The following is a 17103-nucleotide window of genomic DNA, read 5'->3' on the forward strand; positions in this document are numbered from 1 at the left end:
AGAACATAGTCATGCATTCAGGAGGTTGGGGTGGATGGAAGGGTCAGAACATCAAATTTAGCATAAAAGATTATTGAAAACTTTAAATGTAGCTGTCAACATGACTTCTTTAAAGAAATGCCCATAACTGCTGAGGACTCTGTATACCGCCCCAACTTCAAGAGATGAAAATAGTTCTGCCAGAATGCTTAATAAGAGAGGACCGATAGAGCTAAACAGTAGCATGAGAAAGTAACCATTTGTATTTGTGTTTGACAATTTGTCTTCTCTTTAATATGTTCTGATGTAGGAAAAAAACAAGTTAAAAGAGGAAACTTATAAACAAAGTAATTATGGAGATTTTTAAGGATCTTTTCAGCAGATGGTCATCTTTTCCAACTCTTGCAACAATCTCTGTATGTGCTGCTGCTCTGATTTATCGTAGAAATGCTGGTAGTGAGCGGCCTGCTCCCACACTCTCTAAACTGGCTAAACTAAGCGCTCCTGGCTGGAAAACGTAGGAGATATGCAACAAATCAAAATGACACCAAAACACACTGAACAAACACAGTTTTGATGTCACTTTAAGCAAGGTACGGTTAATTTTTTCTTGATTTATTACACAGAACTAAGCAATACATTATATTGCCAAAAGTATTCAACACATATGAACATGAGTGACAAGTTTAAAACCCTATGGATTGGTAGTGCACAGGGTTTAAAACAATGCCAGCCCACCATTTGCACTATAACAGCTTCAACTCTTCTGAGAAGGTCTTCCACAAGGTTTAGGAGTGTTTGGGGGAATCTTTAACCATTCCTTCAAAAGTGCATTTTTGAAGTCAGACACTGATGTTGGATGATGACTCACAGTCTCTGCTCTAATTCATCTCAAAGTTAAGTTTCCATACCAAAATCATGTTGGAACTGGAAGGGCCATCCCCAAACTGTTCCCGAAAAGTTGGGAAGATGAAATTACCCAAAATGTCTTAATATGCTGAAGCATTAAGAGTTCCTTTGACTGAAACCAAGGGGCCAATTTTAACTTCTGAAAAACAACCCCCTCCACCAAACTTTACACTTGGTACAGTGCCGTCAGAGAAGTAGCATTCTCCTGGCATCCCTTCTCCTCATCTATCAGATTGACAGATGGAAAAGTATGACTCGTTATTCCAGAACACATCTGCACTGCTCTAGTCCGATGGAGGCATGTTTAACATCACTGCATCCTACATTATGTATGTGCTTGGTGATGTAAGGCTTGGATGCAGCTGTTCAGCTTTGGAAACCCACTCCATGAAGCTCTCTTTGCACTGTTTTTGATCTGAAGGCCACATGAAGTTTGGAGCTTTGTAGTGATTGATTGCAGAAAATTGGCGACCTCTGTGCGCTATATGCTTCAGCATCCACTGACCCTGCTCCATGACTTTAAATGTCCTACCAATTTGTGGTTGAGTTGTTGCCATTCCCAGTTGGTTCCACTTTTAACAACTGGATTTGTTGCTGGAAATTCTCCCTTCCTGGAATTCACCGACCTCCTGAGAGCGACCCATTCTTTCACAAATGTTTGTAGGAGCAGTCTGAATACCTAGGTGCTTGATTTTATACACCTGTGCCTATGATGTGATTGGAACACCTGAATTCAATGATTTGGATGGGTGAGCTATTACTTTTGGAGATATAGTGTATATCACAAAGGTTAATCAGGTATTTTACTTCAAACACCAGCCCCAAAATACTCTGTGGATCCATATTCTCTGATGTTAATATTTGCTGCCTTCTTTTCTTTTTTTCAGTCTTAAGTCTAATAAAAATGTAATATAGTGCGATAAACTTAAAATAAGCTGAGATCTTGTTATATGTATTTTCTGACTATGTGAGTGATTAACTGATAAAATAAACGGAGGCATTAATTAAAATGATCATTAGTTGAACCCATAGAAACCAGAGTGACCATTTTAAAAGCAATATCAGAAGTTTGGCTAAAAACAGATTTTGTCTTTGCATTTTTTACAAAAAGCAACATTCAGCATCAGAGAAATGACGTCTGTTTTGGAGACAGGTAAGAATGAATGTGTGAACTCGCCTCCGTTTCATTGAAAAGATGAGGACTGTCACAATAAATCATTGAATCTGTCATCTGTCTGAGAGCCTTGAGGCTTTGAGAGATGCAGAGTGCATCTATTTCATCTCATTTTAAGTCGTTACTGATCATAAGCAGGCCAGCCAAGGAGCTAACGAGAATAAAAGGAGTTCACATCCCAAGGCGCTAATGCTTCAAACTCCGAGCAAATGAGCATGAAACTGCATCAGTGGTATTGTGCATCTGAGCTCTCAGCTCTTGTTATATTTGCAAGGGAAGATGTTTTTTGTTGCCGTGGAAGATTTCGACAAACCTCCAGTCCGATCTGCTGCTGTGACATCAAATTTAAAGATCTTATCCAGGGTTACTCACGCAGGAGTATAAATAGAGTGACTGCAAGCTATGTAGGCCTACTGCAGGAGAATTAATGTCCCTGCTTGGACAAGCCCGGGTCCCCCAGGTCTCCCTCCACAGCAGAAAAGAGCAGAAATAATTCATAAAAGAAACTATGAGATCTATACTTGTTAGGATTTCACGCTGGTAGAATCCAGATTAGAGAAAGTAACAGGATAGCACTGCTGCGTCTGCTGGCCATCTTAGGGGGAGATTACGCAGGTGAATCTCTTCCCATTGTTATTTTCCCTCAATTTTAACAGCAAGAGCCGGATTTTGTTGCCAGCAGCTGAAAAACAACTTGCCTTGGGAAACTCGCATCAGACAGCAGAGAGGATGGAGAGTCAGTCCACAGTCCTTTTCTGGTTTTTATTGTGCTTCTGCTGTTTTGTGTGATGTATCGCTTCGGGGACAGCGAGGGTATTGCTGCACCGAGAAGAAGAAAAACAACAACAAATAGGAGTGTAGCAATATTAAGGGTCTATGATTCGATTTGGATCGTGAGGCAATGAGGCAGAACAATCATATTTACTCTGCAGGCTGTGAAGGAAGGAAACAGAGGATTTTAATTAAATGCAGTGAAAACATTCTTTATACCCTCTGGCCAGGAAAGAACAAACATTTGGAGAACTGAGAAAACAACCAACCTATGGAATTTCAGTATTCTGCACCCAGCCTGCTCCCTCCATCCATAAAGTTGAGCAAGCGACAGAGAGAGCAAAAGAGAGAGAGGGGCAGGTTTTTAATGTATTGCAAGACCCAGGGTCAAAGTTCAACTGTGTCTCTTAGAAACAACATTCATGGATTGTGAAACAGTTTCCCAGACTCCTCTGTGCCACCAACATTATTGCCAGCTGGCAACATTTTTTAATAATTGAAGCATTAATTTTACATGTGATGAAACAAAGCCATGGCATTTAAAAATTAAACATGATTCTCTATTTTCTGATCTGTTTTGCATATTGAGCTCCTGCTATATCCTGTGAATGGAAGGAATCAACTGAAGCCGTTAACAGAGAAACAGCTTTAAACAAGCACACCGTCAGAAGACCAAAATTAAATGCAAACACACAGACAAAGAAATATTTCTCTGTTGGCTTATTTGATGATCAGAGTCATAGTTAAAGGTTCGGAGGGCCTGAGGAATGTTTTGACATTTCAAAACGGGAGTAGCTGCAATAGAATGTATTCCTCCCAGCATCCACTGCACTCGCAAACAAGAGCTTAGCACTTTTGAAAAGGTCCGGCGCCACATCGTCGTGCACCTGCATGTTTGCCAGATTTGTATCATGACAAATTATTGTATTATCTTTTATTTTTTGATGGGTTTTATAATGCAAATGCAGCTACATATAGTACTGTTTGTCCAAGACAAATTTCCTGTGTGAGACAATAAAGTTTATTCTTATCTTACCTTAAAAAAGCTGGACTCAGTTTCCATATCTAGAAAGTGAAGCGCCTTAAACCTGCATTCTTTCAAATGACCAGCAGGTGGCACTTCCAGTGGTTACCAAAAGAGTTGCTGTTATATAGAAGTTTATGGGGAAACAACCCTCAGCACACTTTCTCAGTGACATTAGTAAACACTTTCCTGATTGGTTCATGTCTTACTGAATACAACATGATGTTCATTTCGTAATTTATGACGCTCATCTACAGAGACAACAAGCTTGCAACTTCTCTCGGTTTTCTCATTCAGATGCGCCCAGTTCTTGTGATGTTTGCTTTCAAAGACCTCCAGCAGTGATTGCAACAGCAACACTTCAGCTCACCAACATGTCAAGGGGGCTACATCCATCTTTTATATGAAGTCTATGTGTAAACTTCACATGCTTTGCTGCACCTCACACGGACCATCCAGAAATCCGAACCACCATATGACGCTGTGCAGCAGTAAAAGTTTTTGTAGCATGTAGTAAAATTTAAACCAAGGACACAGCATTGGATTTATGGACAGGCTGAGATTATATCACCACACTATTCAATGATAATAAGCCTCGACCAATTCATCACCACAGTCAGAAGCCCTTACCTCAGCTAAAGTCTGCTCCATTCATTCCGTCACAACAGAAACAGTCTCACAGCCACATTTTTTTCTTTCTTTCACTCCTGATCCTTTCTCGTGATAAATGAAAACGTCCCCGGTTCAGAAACAATTGGCTTCGCCGTAAATTTGTATGTCTGTTGGAAGCATTTGAATGGGTTCATTCATTTTTACTGTAAGCTGCTGTTTTGTATTCAGCAGACACGATTGTCAGGCTATGCTGTTTGTATCCACTTAACAAATGTGATCTAAATGCTGTTACTAGGGATTTGTCTTCCTGTCCGTGTAGTTCTGTCTATACTGAGCTCGGTGCCAGAACTTCAGCTTCTTACACACAGGCACAGTTAAAGGTGACGGCTGGAAGAAGGACTTTAGAAAACAACCAAGCTGCAATATTTTCTCTGTCACCGTGCATTGTGTTGCAGAACAATGTCTTGTACTGGCATACCGCAGCTCGTAGTGAGAACAAAGAGACCAATGACACTAAATATTTATCTGTAAAAAAATAAATAACACAATGAATTGAAGTATGAGAGCCAGCAGTTTGGAAAGGCTCACTGAGACCTTTGTGCAAAAAAGAAATCAATAGAAATCTAAACCCAACTGAAACTAGCAAATACAAACCAGGTGCACAGGTGGCAGCTGTTGTCATATGTACTGCACCAAAAGGCACCACAAACAGAGTCCAGAGGTCCAGTTCAGTGATTTAAAGCAAGACAGGTGAAGTCGAGCAAACAGATCTCACCTACCGCTGCTTTTCAATCAAAGCAGCCAGACCCTGGAATATTTATTCACTGTGCAGTTATTATGAAGCGAGAAACTATCCATAGTGACCAGAAAGATTCTTGGTTGCCAAGCTGTAGCCATGGTTTGAATGATGAGCAGTTTTAACATGGGAGTCTGTGGGAACTGACTCACTTTTTCAAGCTGATGTAGCCACTGGGTTTCCATACTTACACGTTGACTTCAGGTTGTCATTTGATCATCGAGCAGATAAATAAAATCCTAGAATTTCATTCACCAAAGCTGAAGCACTCATTTCTGGGTAGTCTCTACGACACAGTAGCTCATATTCAAATATTTCCATTAAAAATGCACAAAAAAAAAGTTCAGTGACTCGTAGTAACTGAGGGGAGGCCCAGCCTAGACCGACTGGATACAACCGAACTGGCTGAGTCAGAACCAGTGTTGAGGTCGTTACACCAAGAATGTAATTTATTACACATTACTTGTTAATTTTCCTACAAGTAATTCAGTACGTTACATAATTGTCAGAAAAAGCAGCTTGTTGCACAACTAGTTACATCATTTTAACGTTACATGACCTGAAATGCACTGCCACATAATGACAAAAAGGTCTATCCTAATCAGGACACACAAATATAGAGTAACATATGAACATAAAACCAACAACAAGAACAAAACTGGGGCTTCAGTCCTGACTGCTCGATGCTTCTTTTGTTGAAGATCAGGCTCTGCTGGGCTGAAGCATACAGCTGACTCTGGGGTCTCGGCTAGCTTTGTGTTAGCACTCTGTCTGTGCAGATGCTTGCAAAAAGCAGATGTTCTGTCAACAATATGAAGCAGCTGTTTCTGTCCTGGATGCAGTTTGCACTTTAATTTTACGCTCTTGTTTTGTTGTAAAATTTAAAAAATAATGTTCGTTTCACCGCTCCTCAAAAGCTGTAAACATTTCCTCCTCCCTGCACACCAACCAAACTGTAGCACAGTGTTTGACATTATTGTAACTTTAGAATAATTCATGAATTTAGTACAGTAAGGTATTGTATTACTGTGTTAGTGAAAAATGTAATGTGATTAACATGGTCAGTAATCCAGAATAGTCACATCCCCGACTCCTGCAGAGTTAATGAAGGAGGAAAATGTTGAAACAAATAAAAACTTCAGTGTTCATTTTTCACCCCTTGGGTTTCTGGTCTAGCTTTTCTTTCTGTAGCTACAATTTACAGATGTCCCATAAACATTTCACATGCAGACAATCATTTTGGAAAGAGGACAGTTTTAAGCACACGTTCACTGAAAGCATTTATGAGGCTGTGCAGAACGGGCAGATTGAGGGTTGCAGTTTTCTCAAGAATCGTTAATCCCAAACAGCATGAGTCTGACTGAAGTTCTTTCCTCACTGACAAAAAATACATGAAACTACAAAAAAAGAGCTTGTCCTGCTAGCTGTGTGAGAATCGTTTTGTGTTTTAGAAAACATCAGACTGATTTAATGTCGCCAGAACATTTTGGTTGGCTCGCATTTTCTTACACAGCCTCCAAAGCCCTGTTTGAGTTTGGTGTGGTGATGGTAAACGTTAGAGTAAGGCGACATAGCTGATGCATTAATGTTAATGAATGTCCTTACAAAGATAACCAACTATGATTCCTACAAATAAAGTGATGAGAGCAACATTTACTTTTTGGCCAAAATATGGAAATCGCTTCTCCAAACAACTTCAGACCTTTACTGATTTCTCCAGTTATTATAAAGATGATGCATCACTGCTTTTCTTTGTAGTCACTTTATTTCCACTGACTTTGTGCCCCAGTAAAGTCATTTTGCTCCCCTTTGTGGTCACTCTTTATGGTTTTTTGCTCACTTTGTCCGTACTCCTGTCGTTCAGGAATCTTGGCCACGATACAAAACTTCCCTTTTAAGTGTGAATGTTATACAAAAATTTAAACCCTTTCATATTCCCGTTTTCATACTTATCATCTGAAAACTCTGGTATAGTAAATCCCTGTGGTAATCTCTTTTAGTCTGACAAAAGCACAGAACAGCACAGCTTTTATGCTGAAACAGTGTGTCCGATCAGATTTGCAAACACGCTCAAAAACAACTTCCCATTAAACTCTGCTGTTTGCACAGTTTGAGAAGAAGAAAAACAGGCATGCGGCTTAATATAAAAACATATAAAGGTGTGAATGTTCACAATGTGCTCTTTACCGTCTTGTCAGTAGAAAAAGGGGGGCTGACATCAAGATGAGGTCTTAATTATCTCCAGACTTCTTAAATCAACCTTTCACTTATGTCGCTGTTTAAGAAGATAAAGCAAATCCGTCTCTGTCTGCCCACCTTCCCCGAGGGGGCTGCGTTTATCTCCTCACAGCATCTCCACACAGAAGCCTCTGCAGAGTGTGATTATGCTTTTCTTCTCTGCACAGCTGGATTGAAATGTTGTCAGCCTTTTTCACCCGGCTTTACGGGCAATGGCAGAATTTGAGCAGCTCACTTCACTGCCGATTAGCATTTGTGAGAGAAAAGGGAAATTCTTGCATTCCTCTTTCTGGAGAGCTTATTACCCAAGGACACCCATTCGTGTTCATTCAGCAAAACCGAAAATTTCCCAATCACAGCCCTCTTATTTTAAAAAGCGGGGGAAATCTTCTACCACCTCAGGATAACAAGGACACAGTACGACGAGGCGCAGATTTTCCTTCTCCTTATTACATGTGTGAGGTGACATCAAGAAGCGAGGGAAGCCTGCCTCTGAAGCACGAATGCAGCAGGACTGCACGCTGGCCTGCAGGGAAATCAAAGCTGTGGAGATGGACGTGGAAGCTGAAGGCTAGTGGGTTTGAAAATGAAGAGATGTGCGATGTGGGACCACTCGGGATAATTGGAGCTCCTTAACAACGTGCCGAAGGAAAGATGGAACAGGACCGGCAACATGGGGCTCCTCGTTCAATCTGCCTGGTCATAACTTTCAGTTTTATCCCAAAAAGATCTCATCTTTCATACAAATCACCTTCAAAAATAAATTCCGGCTGTTGTTCTCCTCGTCCTACCTGCAGCACCCTGCTGAGGTGAAATGTTTCTTTATATTTAAAAATTCTAGCAGTATGCATTTATTTATAACATTGTCCGGTGCACGTTTGATAAATCTAGCATACAATTATGTGTTATTTTTGCATACAAATGACACTTAATGTGTGCACAGTGCAAGAAGATTTCCATGCACACATTAGCATGGAGGCCCTGTATCTTCTTTAAATGTTTTTCATAGCATCACACTGACAAACCACCTACAGATAATCCAGCACATGAGGGTTGTTCCAAAGCATATCAGTCTCCATAGACGTCCATTAAAATGCATGTTTACAGCCTGTTTTTAGCCTCTATGGATAGTTTTCTCCTTCATCGCAGCTCCACAAGGGCTGATCTTTTATAACTCATCCTTCTTGGATGCTGGACTTAAGACCCTGGCACTTTGGCCAGAGCTGCCTGTAATTGGAATCAATCAGCTGCTGTCTGCTAGGAACTTACCTCCACTAACTTGAATCACAAAACAGAACCTCTCTGCAGTGTTTGTGCCTTTTGGGGCATTTTTAATGCAATTTCCTGACAAATAATATGGCTTCATGTGAGGTACCGCCAGTCTGAGAAGTGTGTGCTTCAGTTTTGGTGAGTGAAATTCGAGGATTTTAATCTAGTTTTTATTTTGTTGTGGCCCCGGGGCCTCTTGCGATGATGCTCTGTCTGTTCTGTGTTGCAGGAACTGCTATTTGGAGCTGAGTGCAGAGCATCTGTTTAAACTACTCCTTCCTGTGGACCTGCAGCTGACACTTCCTGTCTGTGCCATTTCCACACACTTAGTTTTATATCTGACAGCACGGCCAAACTGGGCTTCACTCCACTAATGACTACTAACTCATGCACTTCATGTTTAGTCTCATTAAGTCAGTTCTGGCCAGTAAACCTACAAAGCAGTAAGGAGATAGTTTATTAGTCTGTCACAGTCCATACAGCCATAAACTGCAGCCATACAAGTTAACAGAGTTTTCAAGCATTGGCTGAAAACATAGCACTCCACTGTTCATCCATATATGGGGTCGCTCTGTTTGTTACAATACTAAGGTTATCTCCTTTCTATAATTACACAAAGCCAAAACTAGAAAAAAAAGCATCAAAAACTGAAGATTCAGAGCACTTTGAAGCTAAACTCTCAATCTGAAGACATTAAACCTTGAATGCAGGCTTGCTTGAACACACGTGCTTGAATGGCTGGATTAAAAAAACTTCAGCAGAAGTAAGCGAAGGTTAAAAAGGTGGTACAAGAGTACGGACCATTCACAGTTTAGAAAGAGTCAATAGGAGAAGGGGTCAATCAGTGGTCACTCGCCAGCAGTGTGTCACTACTAAAGTGTAAGAATGTGATACCCGTGTATGTGGTGCAAAGGGGAACAGATTTCAGGACTTTTTGTTCCCAGTTTAGCAGAAAAACCTTCCATGCACAGCATTTCATCTCCCTCCACAAAGTGTGAAACTTTAAAGTGTTGTGTACTCGTGTACAGAGCGAGTACAAATAGCTCTTAATGACCTTTAGAAAGGAGCGCGGCTTTCTATCTCTCAAACTCCATTACTGTACTCTATCCGCCTCGACCGAGCTTCATTAAATGCTTCTGCGTAAGACATCTGATTACCTCCTGAGCCTCATTCCAGCACACGATGACCTGGTCCCACAAGCTTTCCTTCACAATAATACTGTATTGACTTTCAAGTAACTTAAAGAAATTACAAGGTCTTCTGTTGACTGCAACACATTTTTAACCCCCGATAGGCTCATAAAAGCCTTAAAAAAACAATTCAGAAACTGTCCAATTTACAAAAGGCTCTATAAAGTGCTAAAACTAACTCTCTGATTGCTGTTGTGTGTGCATGTGTGGCGGCAGATGTCAAATTTTCCTGTTGTAGCAGAATTTGGTGCTTATAAAGCTGTTAAACATTTGTTCCCCTTGAGAGCTTATCTCTTTTTTATTTACTGTTTTTGCATGCAGGCAGATAACCAGAGGTTTTTAGGACATTTGGAGACCCGTGATCAATTTATGCCACCATTTTTTTAAACAATCAACCTCACTAACATCCCACAAAATACTGCAAATAGTCCCATTTTGTTGTATTTTCAATTTAAACTGCTGAACTCTTTACAGTTGTTGTCCAGTGACAAATCCCCTTTGGTCAGTCCAAGTAAGAGATGATTTGCACAAGTACGAATGGAAAACGAGAAAACTGTAAAAAGACTTAAAACTATTAACAAGCATGAAAACTGTAGTTTAAGATGCTTCATATCACCTGTGATGCACTTTTTTTTAGCAAGTGCGAACATCCCTATAAAGGCTGAAATTTCGTCAGTTAGCTGGTGTGGAACATTCAGGTGCGTTAGCACAGTACCACAATCTTACCAGAAGAAAAACAAGGAGCTACACCTTAGGTTTGAATTTTGGAACAACACCTAAAAGTGGAGATGTTTGTCCGTAATCCACAGCACCACATTTGAAGAAACTCAAACATGTCATATCAACACAAACACTTCACCGCGATGGTGGAGGAGCGATGATTCGAGTTTGTGTTGCGGCCACGACACCTGGGCGCCTTTCAGTCATTGAGTTGACTTTGAACTTCTCCCTGCTGCATCGATCCTTTTATTGTTGCTACATGTTTGAATGAAATTAGAACAGGTCGGCATCAGCCGTGAACGAATTAGAAAGCTCTTCCATCCTGCAGCAATATTTGATGATGGGCCTCTTAAACTATAGTTTGAGCCTGATGGTCGAAATCATTTTGTCGCCCACCTTCTTCACACCTATTATCCTGTTATTCCAAAAACAGCACGGCACTAATGACAGCTGTGTTTCCTGTATTTGTGTCCAGAAATCCAAGATGCACAAAGAAGCAGCTTTTTTTAACTGTGTAAATGTGAATGGAACAAAGCCATCATCACTGTTTTTTAAATACATCCGTACTCTTCTTGCTACAAGTCATAATGTCTCCTGCAGAAAAGGACTCATTCTGAGATAATATGGTTTTGTTCTGCAGATGTGTTCCCTGTTTTCTCTCGACCGCTGCCAGCTGCTTCCTCAGAATGGACATCGTGACATCGTCTATGCTCAGAACACCTGGATGGAGAGCAGTGAATGGCTGTTTTGATTTGCAATTTGTTATTATTCTTCTCCTGTCTGATTTCAGTTCACAGACACACATCCACAATCCTCCAGATAATTGCTACAAGCCAGTGAGCAGTCGGGCACTGGCAGTCTCTTCATCCAACTGCAGCAACAAAATCCGTCCTGTTTTTTCTATAAGCAGTAGCCAAAGCCGCGTTTGAGTCTTTTCCTTGCAGAAGTGTTTTTATGCCACCAGGTATAACAATTTGGCTTTTAACTTCTTCATAAGCCAAACGGTTATAAAGAAGTGATGCTTCAGCCTTGCGTGTGTATTTTCTCTCATTCTTTTGCAGAAAATAAACCACATTTCTTGTCTTGCTGGCCTTTGTTTTGTCTCCTTTCTTTGCTTAATAACCACGTGGCATTCTCAGCATTTTTCCCCTACCCTAAGAGTGGAATTGTAGTGTTTTATGTCACTAATTAGTAGGAATTTGTGCATTCTCTGCATTGCACTCATACTGCTGGCATTAGCTTATGATATAAGACTACAACCATCCATACATCCTATTTCCTTATCCAGTTTAGGGTCATGGGGGCGCTGGAGCTTCTCACAGCTGCTGCAAAAGGCCTAAAATATAGAGACAAACAACCATCCACTCTCACATTCACACCAATGAGCAATTTAGAATTAGCAGTTATCTCAGTATGCCTATCTGTGGACTGTGGGAGGAAGATACACGTAACTCCACCCATTCCAGTCGATTCAAACCAATCGTCTGCTGCTGGATCATCTTGGAGTGTGGTGTGAATCCCAATTACTGCACCACCATGCTGTCCGCATCCCTACACCTCATCCAGATGTGGTCACTTGTGGCTTTAAAAACCTTTGAAACCTGAAGTTGACGTTTCAAAATGAACGTCATGGTGGCTGAAGCCATCTTTATGTCAATGTTTGTTCATACTGTTGATGTCTGTGTGCATGTGGGCTCAGGCCATTGTCTACGTATATTATTCTTGTTACCACTTTAAGTAATTTTATTGTTAAATTTTATATTTTTATGGATGATGCACCAATCGGAGACAGCTTTCAATTTCGTTGTACCTGTGACAATAAAAATAAAGACATTCTATTCTATTCTATTCTATTCTATTCCATAATACTGGTTTATATTCAGATAATAATAAACAGAGACAGGGAGATAAAGTGACAAAGGTCCTGCGTTTGTCTTACACAAAAAGAACCTATGGCATTATTACGCTGAAAATTTAAACTGTTTTAGTAAACAAATGAGGTTTAAATAGCTGCTAAATGGGCCTAGTTCATTCACTTTACTAAATGGGATTAAATAGGATTTTATAAGCCACTATGAGGCCATTATAGATTTTCATTAAGTGATACAGGCGCATCATTAAAAAGGGAAAAGTTATTAGGGTTTCCTGCAAAAACGGAGACATGCTGTAGGAATGAGCCACTGCGGTCTGATTCGGGCTTAAATGACATTTTACAGCAGTTTTCACAGCAGTGGGGTCTGACTGATGCAGGAGAACATCGCAGACTTCCAGGTTTAGAATTAACATCAAAGCATTATAATCAATTTTGTTACTGATGGTCCAATAAATACAAAAAGAGAGAGATTATGACCTGAATATATGATCGCACAGCAAAGGCCAGCGGGCAGTGCAAACCACTAAAATAAAAAAATTAATGGGGGGGTGTAAGTATGTGTGTTTCAGCAGCTAATGCCAGCGATATAATGACGGCTTATAATCTGTTAAATTATTCTTGTCCTGACTGAAGTGGCCTCTTGTCCTCCATCTGCATGGCACGAGTGGTCTCTGATGATCATGTTAAAGAAGCTAAAGAGCATCATTAAATTAAAGCCTCGCCTGTTTGTTTTTTTTGCATCATATAGGATAGCTAGCAGTTATCTCATCATACTTGAAAACATAAAGCAGCAACTCACCTTGCTGTCCCCTCTGCAGAGATGTTGAGATGTTGTTATACGTTTTAATGACGAACTTCATCATTATTCCCCACAGACTGGACCATAAACTGTATCTTTATCAGTGACCGGGTCTCAAACACTAAGCTGAGTGATTTTTGAGGAGCATGTAATGTGTTTTAGTGCACAAACAAAGCATGAAAAATAAAGATCCCACATAATCCTCAATTTGATTGATATTTTGCTGAGAATTTCTGTGATTCACATTGAACGCAAGCCCTCATGGGACATCGTTTTGAGAAGTGATGAGTAATGCATGTCAAGCATATTTTGCTGTTTCACTTCAAGCTCCTTAATCCTCAACGAGTCTTTATCTGAATGTCAAAATAACAAACTAGAAAAATACAGTTCACCTTGTAAAAACAAACATTTTTAATGTCTCCTCGTTCTGCCTGCACCAGGAAGGTGAGATTTGTGAGCCGACTGCTTGTGAATATTACAGCGGCTGATTGTTTTCTCTGCTGGGAGAAGATCTTTATTCACATGCAGGACCAGGTGAGAGCCAGTGCTTTCCGAGCCTCCCGAGGTTTCTCCCTCAGACAGTCTGTTAATGCAGCGCAGCCATGCTGGGGCGGTGAGAGAGGCTAACCCAGGCAGAACTAGATGGAATATTAATGCTCTGCGTCGCACCACCTCTCCTTTACTTGCACAAAAGCTGCTCTGCCACTTCTGAAAAAGCCATTTTCACTGTATTCGCAACATTATCAAAGGTCTGGCTCGGATCTTTGATCATAATTTTGTAGTCTTTTTTATGAGAAGGTGGGTTGAGGCTTCGGGATTTGTTCCCTCAGGCTTTAGGCCTGATCTGTAGCGGTGGATAAAGGTATCTGAGCAGAGTGGATGAAGATGAAGATGTGAGATGGCAGCTGACGGACAGTTATGTAGAAATAGCTGGTCTAATCAGCAGGGATAGATCTTCCGCCTATAATTACCGACCTGTCTGTGCGTCTGAGATGTGCCGGCCTGGACTGTGACCTCCAATCTGAGAGGCTCCGCAAACTGGTGCCTCTTTTTTCTTCACAAGTCCCCTCAGATTACCTCACACTTTGATTCCTGCCAGACCAGAACGGGGCCGCTCTCTGAATCAGCAGCCAGGCATTAAATGTGAGGAGAGGCGAGCAGGCTGCATAATTGACTCTGGATTGAAGTGGAGGATTCAGGTGGGGAGGTGTATCTGATTGGTGGTGTCCCGCTCTGTTCAGATCTGTCTCTCCTCATTCCACACCAAATAAAGTATGACAAACACGAGTAGCACAGCTGTCTGTTTGTTAGATGTTATATTTTAATGACTTCCCTTCTCACACACGAGCCACGCACGATGCAGATCCAGGGATGATAGCGAGGCTTCTACTGTCTTTTATTAGCCTTAATTTCTCACAAGTAATAATAAAAATAATCCCTCAAGGGGCTCACAAATACCTGCAACCACCTGTGCACATGCAGGTTTCCAAGGTAAGAGTTAATTAGCCATAGCATATTATTTGCAGATGCTACAGGCTTGACTCAACCAATTATCAAGAAATATGTTTTCTAAATCACCTCAACTAGTTTGATGCCATCTTGCAGATTGAGATCCAGTTTTTCAAATATCTAGCTTTTTAGATATAAAATGTAACAAAGGTTAACCGAGTTTATCTTGCTGCGTGCTGAATAGAAGAAAAACTACACTCTTTACAACAGCAATGTCTCTCTAGGCTGAAGGAAAAAGTAATCAGTTCTTCTCACAGAGTTTATATCGTTGGTTTGTAAAGTCTTTTTTTTTTTAGTTGTTTTTCTGTTTGTTTTAGCAAAATGCATCCATAGTTGTGTGTGTAATATTACAATGCTACAGAGGTTTCTCATGTGACATTATTCACACATTGCTTGAGGAAAAATGTTTATTCCCTGACTGGTTGGCAAATAGTGGCAATCGGATTCAATCGCAAAGTGTGTTTAGCACCAAATACGATTTTTTTGGTTCCCAGCTGTTTCTTTCTTTAACATGTACACTTTCTATATATTCAAGTAAAGCTGAGGAACACGAGCCTAAGAATTTCATTACAGGTAAATGTTGCTACACTATTTATCTGTACATGACAATAAAACTTGAAACGTGTTTGTCTTCAAACATTTGCTAGCTACTAGCTGTGTAGTAGCAAAACTTGAGAAAGTGTAACACAAACCAGATTCGGGGATTTTTCACCTTCAAAGTATATGCTGTGCTTCAAACAGTCTCCATTTTGGTTTGTGTCGCAAGTCAGCGTGTTCAATGTAAACCACAGTCAACCGGGCACTCTGTTAGCACTCTGTTAGCACTCTGTTAGCACTCTGTTAGCAATGTTAGCAACAGCTAGGAACTTTTTTCTCCTCACCAACTGACAATGAAATACATGTTTTTCCCTAGCAACTAGTAGTTGCCACAGGTAACTGGCTGGTCTTTAGGTCTTATTCACTTAACCCTACGTTTTGACGATGATTGTCACACATCCAAAATGGCAGAAACATTAACATCATGTTGCTATTGTGATTATTAAAACACCAATACTACATATTAATGCTAAGTAGTACACAAGTAAAGCGCTAGAATTTCATTTACACATTTGTTGGATAGTCTGTTGGTCCAGTTAACTGCACAGGATGACCTGCATTTAAAATGCACAACAGCTAAAACACAGCACAGTGCTCTAGTTTAGTTACTCCAATTAGTGGAGGTGAGGTCTAGCAGACCGGCACCCACCTGTCACTCATTGTGGCTAATCACACATAACTTTAAGCCTTATTGCAATTTAAAAAGTTTATCTATTTTTCTTTTAAATGCATAACTCAGAAAAATCGGATATTGACATGCTTCCCTCTAATGCTATATTCAGACAGATGATTCAGACAAATGTTTAAAATGATTCATTCATTCAAGAGAACATGAAAAAATAAGAACTTCCAGGTTAAACTTCAGGGCTTCCGTTTAAAAGTTGCTGAAACTGTAAGAAAAAGAACTGTCCAAAGTCTCGATACATGTGAGACTCTGAATGAGCTTCCTGTGGAGGATCGTTGTCCAAAGGGGTGCCTAATGAGCCAGAGATGCACATCCTCACAATCTGTGAGTCTTGGTTTCACATGGTCACCATTGTGGGGGAAACTTTGATGCCAGCAGGCTTCATTAGTAACCCACAAAGATTCCTTGATGATCTGGGTCTTTATTTTTGGCAATAGTGAAGCTAGTCCTAAAATCTAGGGGAAGGTGGTGAGGTTTGTAAAAACAAGCCTAATGATCAGAGAAGTTTGAAACAAATCTGATGTTAAGAAACTGAAAGAAAAAAGTCATTTACTTTCTATCTTGTGTATTTCTATGTTGTGCTGATTTCTACTATTAGTCCAATATATTTGGCAAAAAAATATTGTACTTTTTAGTTTTTTGTTTTTAATTTTGCATATCCTAAAACAAATACTTTCAAGAAGAAAAGCTTGCAATTCAGGGCAAGCAGTGAAAGCCCTGGTTGTCTAGTGAAAACTAAAAATAAATATCAATCAAAATCAAAGTGAAAGCAATCAGTATTCTTCCCTGCGAGCTTCTGTCATTGCCTGCTTGCATCCATTCTTTAATTTACTGCAGTTTAAAAAAAATACAAATAATTGGGAAAGAAAAAGGAATGAATACCACTGCAGTCACTCACACAGGGTAAAAAGAGAGCTGGCGAAATCTCGGGTAAATCCATTTGAATCATGTCTTCAAT

The sequence above is a fragment of the Simochromis diagramma genome, unplaced genomic scaffold (genome assembly GCF_900408965.1).
Source record: "Simochromis diagramma unplaced genomic scaffold, fSimDia1.1 OVJJ01000321.1, whole genome shotgun sequence".
In the NCBI taxonomy this organism is placed as follows: domain Eukaryota; kingdom Metazoa; phylum Chordata; class Actinopteri; order Cichliformes; family Cichlidae; genus Simochromis; species Simochromis diagramma.